Source organism: Amblyomma maculatum, chromosome 7, assembly GCF_055883805.1.
Source record: "Amblyomma maculatum isolate TAMU_Amacu chromosome 7, ASM5588380v1, whole genome shotgun sequence".
Lineage (NCBI taxonomy): Eukaryota > Metazoa > Arthropoda > Arachnida > Ixodida > Ixodidae > Amblyomma > Amblyomma maculatum.
In genome coordinates, this window is record NC_139350.1 from 97,899,695 (window position 1) to 97,910,676 (window position 10,982).

Below are 10,982 nucleotides of genomic sequence, written 5' to 3' on the forward strand. Positions count from 1 at the left end.
ACAGATTGCAATGGTGCTGGTGATGTTTTGGTGGACTTATCTGCCTCCAGCATGTTTGGTAGCTTTTTATTGCCATTTCCACTTGCTGATTCATTCGTGGCCACCAGAACCGCTCACGCAGTCACGCCTTCGTGTGCGTGATATCCGGATGTGTCTCGTGCGCAGTGCTGATGATCTGAGCTGTGAGGGAGGATGGAACAATGAGGTGCTCTGCACGCAGTAGCAGGTTGTCAACAACAGACAGTTCTTCCCGAATAGGGTAGAATGGTTTCGCCTCTTCTAGTATAGACTTCTTCGGTGGCTAGGAACCCAGCACGAATGACTTGACGGTTTTCAGGCAACCGTCGTCAAGGGCGGCCTTCCTGAACTTCGCCTTTGTCACACAGGCTGGCTCAATGAACGAGACGATTTCATCCTCCTTAGCAATCTCTGCCTCTGAGGTAGATGCTGGCAGCCGAGAAAGTTCTGCTACAGTGTTTGTGGACCCCTTGCGGTATTCAACAGTGAAGTTGTAGCAAAGCAGTCATGCACTTCAGCATGCGATTCAGAGTGGCCATCTTCCATGTCCTTGGGATGACAGCAAGGACACCAGTGCATGGTGGTCTGTTCGAATTGTGAAATGGCGACCCCAAAGGTATGTGTGCCATCTCTCACATGTCCAAATACATGCTAGTGCTTCCCGTTTCTCGACTGAATATTTTTTCTCCGCAGGCAACAGTGTACAAGATGCGAAAGCGACTGTGCGGAGCTCATGGCCACTTTTCTGCTGCAGGACTGTTCCCAGTCCACAGTCGGACGCGTTGGTCTACACAATTACTGGAAGTGGTGGATCGAACATCTGGAGGATTGTACTTTAGGAAAGCATTTCCTTAACCCTCCTAAAACTGCTGTCTGCTTCAGCTAACCAGATGGACGGCTCATTTTTGTGAAGCAAGATTCTTATAGGTTCGACCACTTGTGCCAAGTGTGGAACAAACTTGGAGTAATATTCTGCGAGACCCAGGAACGAACAGAAGGTGGCAACATCTGTTGGCACTGGCGTGTTAACTAAGGAATCTACTTTCTCTAGAAGTGGCCAGATAGCACATGCAGTGACCTTATCCCCTATGAACTCAAGTTCTGGAGCGTCGAAGAGGCATTTGTTGTTCAGTTTCAGGCCTGCATTCTTGATCTTTTGCAGCAATGTCTTCAAGGTTGAAAATTGCTCTTCTGCGGTCTTGCCAAAAATGATTACATCGTCGATGTAGAACAACACTCCAGGACAATGGTTGAGGGTTTTCGCCATCATCTTCTGAAATGCCGCTGGGGCAGAAGCCAATCCGAAGCAAACTCTCTTAAAGTGGAAAAGACTGTCATAAGTGATGAAAGCTGTCAGATCTCTGCTGTCAGGGTGCAAAAGAACCTGATGGTAAGTGGAAGCCAAGTCAAGTTTTGTAAAATGTGCAGTGCCTACCAAAGCGTGAAGCAGCTCTTTTGTATAGGGCAATGTGAAACTGTCTGAAACAATAACTTGTTTGGCTCTCGAAGGTCTACACATATCCTGATGCCACCATCTTGTCAACAACAATAGGGGACACCCATTCAGAAGCATCGATGCACTCGATGATGTCAAGGCTCAGTGACCTCTGTAGCTTCTTTGATACTGGCGACCCGAGAGAATGTGGCAGACAGCGAAGCTTGGAAGCTACAGGCTGCACGCCTTGCCGCGTCTTGATGCAATGGATGAACCCCTTAGCAAGACCGAACTCGGGACTGAAAAGCGAACTGAACTCATCTGCTAAGGCTAGTGGAAGATCTTTGTTGCAGGGCTGCTCACATGACTGTGTGGAAATGGAACTGAATATCGGGTCATTGACTGTCAGCAGTGGATCAACGGACGTGTGCAAGCATTTAAGAGCAGAGCCCTCAATTCGAAGATCCAAGGCTTGAATGCCGTCAAGACAAATCAGATAAATTCCTCGGTGAACGACATAAAAATGTAGTGAAGCTGTGCGGCCTTTAAACTGAACGTCTGCCTGAAAACAACCTAACATAGAAATCGGCCGCTGAGAGTAGTCTAGAGTAACATGCAGAGCAGGCAGGAGCTTAACGCTCTGAAAATATTGTCTGTATTTTTGGCCTGACAGAATTGAAACAGACGACCCTGAATCGACAAATGTTAAAGTGACATTTGCGACTTGCACTTGAATATGAACTGCGCTATGTGTGGTAGGTTGCAGAGTCAAAACTTGCTCATCACTGCTAGATGATGAAACATCTTCATGTAACTCAACTTCACGAACTTGGCCTTGCATTGAGTTCGTTTGGAGTTGCATACTTTTAAAGAATGGCCTTTGAGGCCGCAAAATGAACAAGTCTTCCCATGCGCTGGGCACTGCAGTGCTGATGCAGTGGTCCTGCAAGCCGCATCAAAAACAATGGGTTGAACCGGAGCAGCTACTCCATTCTTGGTTCCGCTCAGGGGGGCGGTTCCGCTGCAGCGCACGTGAGCCGCCCGCGCCCATCGTTAACCTCTGCTGAAAGGAAGCTGCTGGCTGGGCGTTTCTTTTTTTGCAAAAGATTCAAGGATGGTTTACGACGCTGCTGCAATAAAATTGACTCGACTGAAGCAGACAGCTCCTTCAGGTCTGCTGCTTGCTCAAACTGAACTGCAGCTTGAACTGAATCTTCGAATGACAGTGTGGAACCCTCGAGCAGTACCCGCTCACGTACGCAGTTGGAAGCAACGCCAGCAACGAATTGATCCCGCAGAGCATCATCTTGCGAAGCAATGTGCAGCTAGCTCCCGTTGAGCAGCAACAAAGTCATGTGCAGACTCACCTGTGTTTTGGCTGCGGCGGTGAAAACGATGGCGCTTTATGATAACGTTGCACAACGTTGGAAACGGAAACTGCGGCCGTAATGCGGCGAGTGCAGTCGTATTCGTCAGGAGCGGCCTCGACAGACTTGTCATCGATGAGGGCTGCAGCACTTGGTGCTGACGGTGCTGGTGTGGCGCTGGTCCCTGCATGTAACGTCTGATAAACACGCTGGCCCTCTGCCCCCAAACAATGCAAAAGAATAGCCTTGCATTGCTCTGTCTTGAATGTGGAAGCTCCAGATGCCACCAAGTACACGAACATCTGCCACTGCTCCCATGGCAATGACAAACAGCCGGGCGTAGGAAGGAAAAACTGGCGGAGCAAGCCCAGTGAAGTTCATAGTGCGGCGGGGTTGGGAGTAGGTTCACAGCATCCTCATCACCAATGTGGTGTTTTCAAATGTGGAAGCAGATTCCAGCCATCCCAAACAAACACAACCCATTTATTCACACATACATATATATAATGAACAGAACTGCCCCCTGGAGAATAAAGAATACAAACCGAAAACAAAACTGAATACAACAGCATTTTCATAGATGTTAGGTGTCAAGGCTACAAAGGATAAAAGAAATGAACGCTTGATATAAATTACGCAATGCATGTCAAGGTGCCGGCATCGCTTAAGAGAACTCTGTACGCTGTCACAGAAGCATGGCTTTTTTTTCTTTCACGAAGCTAGAGTGATGAAAGAAAAACTGCTTCTCGAGGTGACCACACAGACGGCACAAGGCCAGCACCAATCTGGGTTCTCAAAATCAACGTCCGCATAGTTTGCAATAACTATTCTTTTTCTTGTGCCGAGTGACCAAGCAAAATATAGTACCGGCCGCATTGTAATCGTAGTGTCGAGGCCCCCTAACTGGGGAAAATAGTGCAGATGTTTGAAATCGGGCACCGCATTCATTTCGACACATCACCAAGTTTCCAACACGCCTTCTGCGCTGAGTTTTGGTTTTATGCGGAAAAAAGCGCCGGTTTTTCTCGCATTGCATAGCTTCAGAGAACAACTTTTTCTTTGTTTCAAAAACTGATATAACGTCTTGTCAATGGCTTCGAACTCCCCATTGGTACTATAGTGCAGTCTACTTATAACAATACCAGTATAGCGTTATATCGCTTATAACGATGAAATTCTTGAGATTTGTCATTTTTCCCATTGCCCTATGTAAAAAAAAAACAGATATAACAATCGGTTATGGGCAGCACATGGGATACAACGATAGCTTTATCGCTGCCCGGTACGTGTTTACCACGAAAATGTGACAATACTCAAAAAAAGATAAAATATTAAGAAGACAAGGACATAAAAACTCGACATATGCAGCGAAAATGGAAGAAAATGAGCACTATCATAATCGCAGCTGCACAAAGGGTGCTGCTGCGGCCTTATCGACATCGCCATCGCCGATTCTGCGTCTGTGGAAGATGGCAATGACCAGTGACGGATGGCGCGACAGCTCACGAGATGAAACAGCAGATTAATTGGGATTTTGGGCAGGGTTTCAAGGTTGAAAGCCCCATGAAAAAATACGCACATTCGCTCTACGATTTTAACGATCATCAAGGGTGTGGATGTCTCAGTTCATTCAGGCAATAATCGGTTTCGTGCACACAAAAAGGACTGCCGCCAGCATAGTACAAGCTACTGGAAGCAATGCTCGCAGTGATTCTCAAGCTTCAGCTGCTGCTCAAGGGAGCGCGGATTTCTGACTTAAGTATGCTTAAAGGAACACTAAAAAGAAAACTGAAGTGGGCTTGCATGGATAGAATGCCAATTCCTGATTACAAAAAATCTACTTTTACTGAAAACAGAGCTGTTATAAGATAGTAAGAAAGAAGAGAAATACAGGTATCGCGGCCACAGCCGAAACTCTCAACTACAAATCACGTGATGCGCTAGGGATCCCGGAGGCTGACAAATGCGAATTATGTTGCCTGTTTGAATGCGGTCGTAGGTTTTGTCTCGAATATGATAATACACTTTTATCCTACGTAAACGATGGTGAAAAGACAACGTAAGCGTTGCAAGGCAAATACAAAAATATACTTGGAAGCGCCACAGGCGCCCACTTCAGTTTCGGTTATGTCTCGGCTTAGGCACTTCGTGCGTGCTCAGATAGTTTCAAGTTTGGACCTGTAGCGCCTGAATTACGAGCTTGGAGCAGCAGATGCGCCTGGCTCATTCACATTTGAGCATTCGGAGGTGCGAGCGAGCGAAATCAGCTGCCGCCGACACAATCCTTCGTTCCCACTTCTGAGCCAGCATATCGCTACCATCGCCACTTCAACTGCAAGCTCCGTTAACCCTGACCTGACTGCTCGACTTCAGCTGCATACACTACGCATATGCTAAGTGCCGAAGGAAAAACACATCATTCAATAGACTGATCCCACCAGCCAGTTTCACGATGCCACTGTTACCGCGGCGCATGATGGTGCATGTAGTCGACCAACCACACCAGCCCCCGTGTTTCCGAATGATTTTTAGCTCGTATGTATGACTCATTGGGAAAATTCACCTGTTAATGGGTGCTATAACCACATGGCACATATATTACTCTAGTTTTATGTATTTAGGCAATAGCTTATACAGCTCATAAGGCCAAAAATTTGTTGGCATTGTAGTAGTATAAGTAATAGTCTGCACCGCATATCAGAAATAAGGAGGGCTGCGTAAAAAACTCATGGTAATTTGTCCTTGTACTGGTTGATAATTGATTGGGGTTTGATAGGTGACGACGAGCTAATAGAATCTATGTGATTAATCTATTAAATAAGGATATAAAAAAGATTGGAAAATTGGTTCAATAGTCTCAAAATGCTTAGAATGAAAAGCCAATTTCTGATGCTAAATTAGAAAATCTAGTGTAATATTCCACTTAATTAGTTGAACTAATTGAAAAAAACTTGTTCTATTATCTCAATGAAAAACCAGTGCTAGATGGTGCTGTTTATGAAATTTAGAATGTAAATAAAATGAATAAAATCTAAAATGAGAAAAATGGGGCCTCAAAGGTTGTAAAATTGTCACAATGAAAAGTCATTGCTTGTTAAGCCATTGCTATTGCGAATTAAAAAATTTAGTTTGTTATTGATAAATAATTTTTCAACAATTAAAAAAGTGAAAATTGGATGAACCAACTGGGGTTGAATGGTACAAAAATTCTGAGCCCAAAAAGCCAAATGTGGTTCAAAGGTGTCAAAATCAGTTTGACATTGTTAAATGCACTTTTTTATTTCATACAATGATTTAAATTTTTAGTTGATCCCTTGTACACTAATTTTCTCATCATAATCTAGTACTTATTTTCATTATGTGTATTTGACCCCACTTCATAATTTTTCAGTTTTTCCTTTACTTCGAATATTTAGCCAGTTTCACCCTCTACATTTTCTTGGTTAGCATATCAAGCATTGACTTTTTGTTCTATGCAATTTAGCACTTTGAACCCCAACTTTCTTTTCATTTTTGTTATTTCAATATTTTGTCAATTACATTCTAAATTTTCCTTATTAGATCATCAAGCATTGGTTTTCTATTATGAGTATTTTGACACCTTTGAAACCCCTTTTTCAATGTCTCATTTTTTCAATTACTTCACCTAATAAATTGTTCAATTACATAATTTAAAATTTCTATTAGCATCACCATGTATCAGCTTATCATTCTGAGTATTTTGACACCGTTAAACCCCCTTTATCTGATTCATTCATTTTTTTAATTCAATAAATAATTACAATGATTACTTTATTTTGCCATCACCTATCACACACTAATCAACCATCAATCACCAGAACCACAAATTACCATGATATGATTTTTTGTATGCAGCCCTCGATTATTTTTGAGAAGCTCTTCATAACTGAACAAGCTAGACTACTGGTTAAAAAAAACTAAGGCCCTTGGAACACTTGCTTTGCATGTAACAGTGTAAATTTATGAAACAATGGCAGCGAATTTTTCTCGGCAGTGAGGTATGGGAAATATGCAGTTCCCTTGGAGCAGTGATTGCAGTAGGGCTGTCGAATGGGCATGCGCTGACCAGCCGACAGCCAAATACAACAGACATAGTGGTGGTGCAACTTCTGGAAGGCTGGCGCAGGTCGGTAGGTGGGATCGGTCTATTGTTCACTGAATCGTGGCACATCTGTCCCACATACTGTGGTAACAAGAGCTTCAACATGCTATTTGCAGGCATCGTAAACAAAAGGGACATACTTGCTGCTTATACCAAGGAGAGCGTCGATCTTATTCCAAATGTCATTGTTCCCCTATTGCATCCTTCTCTATTGCACTGGTCGCCCGGCAAAGAAAGTAAAAACTAAAAATAATGAAGCACAACAAATACATAAAAAAGGTAAAAAAAAGCACCGTCACCAGCAGGATTGGAACTCATCACTGCTTGCTCCGTACCGTTTGGCGCTAACTACTCAGCTACGCCGAGACATAGGAAGCTGGAAAATATTTTTGCATATTATGTCATGGCCGCATTTATAAAGGAACACGTTTCGAGGTGTACAGGCCATTTACAACTTCTTGACTATTAAACCATGCTGCCTGCTCTCACGACTTGCAACTAACGTTCTGGATGCCTATGGACACCATATTGTCCACTGGAACCATTTTAACATGTGGAAATTCATAGTGCTGGCAAATTTAGGGGCACTGGCTCTTCGGTCATGCTCTGCTACCGTGGATGTAATTTTCGCTGAACACAGCTGTAGCACAAACCTTCAAGAAAAAAAAATGCAACGAAGCTTCAAAACTGGCAAACGCAGCAGCGAGGACACTATTTTGCTGGTAACAATCTTATTTGTATGTAAACATTTCGGAAAGCACTGCGATGACCGAGGTCTCGGTTTGCTTATACACAGCGCAAGAAGGAGCGCAAAAGCTTGAGAAACGCAAAGTATTGTGCATTAGAAGTGCTTTACGTTTTTTTTTCTTCCTTTATGGGCCCATTGCTCAGTAAATTACTCGTCGTTTTATTTATTTCGGCTGTGGCTATCACTTATTGTGAGCCGATGGTCAATTGCGAGTACGCTGTTGCCATGTTGGCCCTTGAGGAATGTTTGATGCCGCGGGCTGCGTCGGCTCGCTAGAAATAATGGAGTCCCCACTTGCGTTAGTGTGTGTCACTCTACCCGACTATGTAGTCTGAGGAAACAGTTTGAATTCGACCAGTGGGAACAAGAAAACCCTCACCTTCTTGCTCAATATCTCAGCAATAATTTGATTTTTTGTGGCGACAGTGTCACCAAATGTAGTTTATTAGATTTTCATATCTTTGGGTGTCTTTAGTAAGTTATTTTATGGCCATTGATGTATACTGTAATAAAGTTTTAGAGTTCTTTACGATAATTAGCATCGTTCAACCAGATTTACTCATCGCTAGTAAGTAGGCAAGCCTACATGCATGGGAAAATACGTGGGTTTGCTTTTTTTTTTTTCGCCTGTCCAGATATAGTGATAATTGGTTATAATGATCAGATTTTTAGGTTTTCTCAATATTGTTATAAGTGGACTGTACTGTTCTCATGTATATTAAATAAAAAGTTAATTAGTGAATTTTTAGTTATTTAGCTACATTATTACAGTATTTCTTATGGTAAATTTGTCTGTCGCAGCAGAGAGTATGTTCTTGAAAACAATTTTTTCTATTTCTAATTTCCTATTTTTAGGAATTTTTGAAAGTGCTTGCTGAAACACCCATTATATTCATGTTCGATATATCGGGAATCTGCAGTTGTCAACAACTAAGCCAGCATGCGTGCGACATACAGCACAACATTCGATGCACTGATGTGTCGTGAAAGCTCTCTGACAGAAATTGAAAGCGGATAGAGCCTCATCATAATTTATAGTCCCATTTTGAGTTTGCAAATGTTCAGCAGCATGGCACTGCACTAGCTGAATGCAGATGGCAAATGCAAGCCAGAAATTGCCCATTACCATCCGTGCCTGAGCCACTTGTGTCGTTAAGCAGTATGCTTAGTTTAGGTTAGGTTTATGAGGTTTAACATCACAAAGCGACTCAAGCTATGAGAGACTAGTAGAGGATTCCTGACATTTCACCCGCTTGATGTTCTCTAACATGCACTGACATTGTACAACCCACAGGTGTCTTGCTTTTTGCCTCTATTGAAAAGCGGCTGCTGTGGTCGGGATTTGATTCTGCGTCCTTAGGCGCAGCAGTTGAGTGCTGTGACCACGGCACCACCATGGTGGGTTCTAAGCAATATGCATATTTACGGTTGCATGTTCATCGTGGCTTTAGCAGCTTCATAAAAGAAATTCAGATTTTTAATGGGTGTGAAAGAATTCACGTGGGCTGAGGATTATGAATGACTTGAAGAACATAAAGAAAAAATTCAGCAAACTTTCTGCGTATACACCCATTAGTGCAAAAGTTCTTGATAGTGAGACTGCAATGATTGTCATTATTTTCACAAAACCTCTACTTTAAATCTATGTTTACACTACTGTAGTCATGTTCCACAAATTTACTAGGCCCATTCTGCAAAAATTTGAAGATCTAGTACAGCACCAGTATCCACCGTTTTTTATGCACTGCCCGAGGTATTATTTAGATACGTCTTGGCTTGCTTTGCCTCTGTGGTCTCAATTTTGTAAGCAAAGACATTTCATACTAATGCTTCATACATTCAACGACATGCTTATTGTGCTGCTCTTCGTTGCCGTCTTCGCAGGCAGGAATTTCCACCAGGGTCTAGCAAGAGAAGAGGCATGCAAGCTTCACATGGCCACACTGGCGGAGACATGCTTTAGGCTCAATTGTTTTCATCTTTTTTGTTATTGTGACTTGTTGAGCGGTTTCAGTCAGTTCCTTGTGCTGTTATTTCATACTTTTTTATGTGTGTCTTTAATGTATCTATGATACAAACATAAAATAAATGGTATTGGGGACTGTGTGAAGAACAATCTTTTCACAGTAAAATTAGAGAAAATGTGCTACACAAACCACAAAATATGCAAGCAAACCAGTAGAACCAGAGCACAGACATAGCACAGTGAACAATGTTTGGCATTAAGTACAGAGAAAACAAAGTCAGGCTGATGTTTTTCTTTCATACCACCCCATGGTACTTGTTACTTATGAACCTAGCTTTTGGCTGCTAATTTTTCTCACAGGTCTCGTATACTTTGCTACTCGTGAGTTCTAAATTCCTCTCCTTATGAGCTCCTCCTGTGATTCATCAGGACTACCACCTGGAATATAAAAAATTCAGTTATGTGGAGCCATGCCTAGCTACAAATGTCCCGAAATCTAAACATCGCTCTGGGTGCAGTTTGCAAAAACCACCCTCTGTGTATCGCACGAAAACCTCGATCCCTTTAGAAATGAATGTGTGCCAAACAAGTCCTCAATGGCAGCAAAGAAATGTTCATGCAGGTCCTTGTTCTTGAGTATGGATTCAACATTTTACTAGAATTTATTATAGTGGCTATGACAAATTATGTGCAGATATCGTCTGGCTCTAAGTGCTGGCCATTTTTTTGTGTAGATCCCAGAGGCATTAGAGCGACTACCAGTATTTCACTCTGACCTTTGTGAAATGAAATATGTTCTGATGAATATAGTCCGGCACAACTTAAGTATGAAGTCACCGATGTACACAATTCCAACTCGACAAAGTAGTCCATTGTAGGATGTTTCTGGTCACCTAAATAAAGAAAAATGTCGCAGCAAATAAAAGCACAAGAATTCCAATGCTTCTTATTTGTTTGGTATTGTGAAATATTAGACCCTGATTCTGTTTACTCATCAGCAGACTAATAACCATGCCACATATTACTGCCAATAGTATGCCAATCATTTAGGTTGTATCCTGCTACGTGCCATGAGCACATCAACATGGCAGCACTGAGCTGCATTTGCTGCTGCTTTCTGTTCAACACTATTACCAGTTTTGGTGGGCCACGTCTGCAATGTGTTGGACTGCAAGCTGCACTGCATCAAGCTGAATCAAGACCCTGAGCTAGGATGCAAAGTACTTCACTCTTTCCACAATTGTGTGTCTGTAGCTGTATAACACCTCTTTCTTGTTCCGGCTCTAATGTACATGGAATAAATATTCTGTGCTTGACTCTTACTG

At 42.6% G+C, this 10,982-nt stretch overlaps 1 protein-coding gene across 1 annotated transcript in view; it reads left to right on the top strand.

The window, feature by feature from the left end:
* The window catches only part of LOC146184020 (uncharacterized), a 135,163-nt gene extending 125,020 nt beyond the window's left edge, over positions 1-10,143 (top strand). Inside the window, exon 13 of the mRNA XM_084608786.1 lies at positions 9,576-10,143. The gene's annotated coding sequence lies outside the window, so the exon portion shown is untranslated. The remainder of the gene's footprint in view (positions 1-9,575) is intronic.
* Positions 10,144-10,982: the final 839 nt, after the last annotated feature.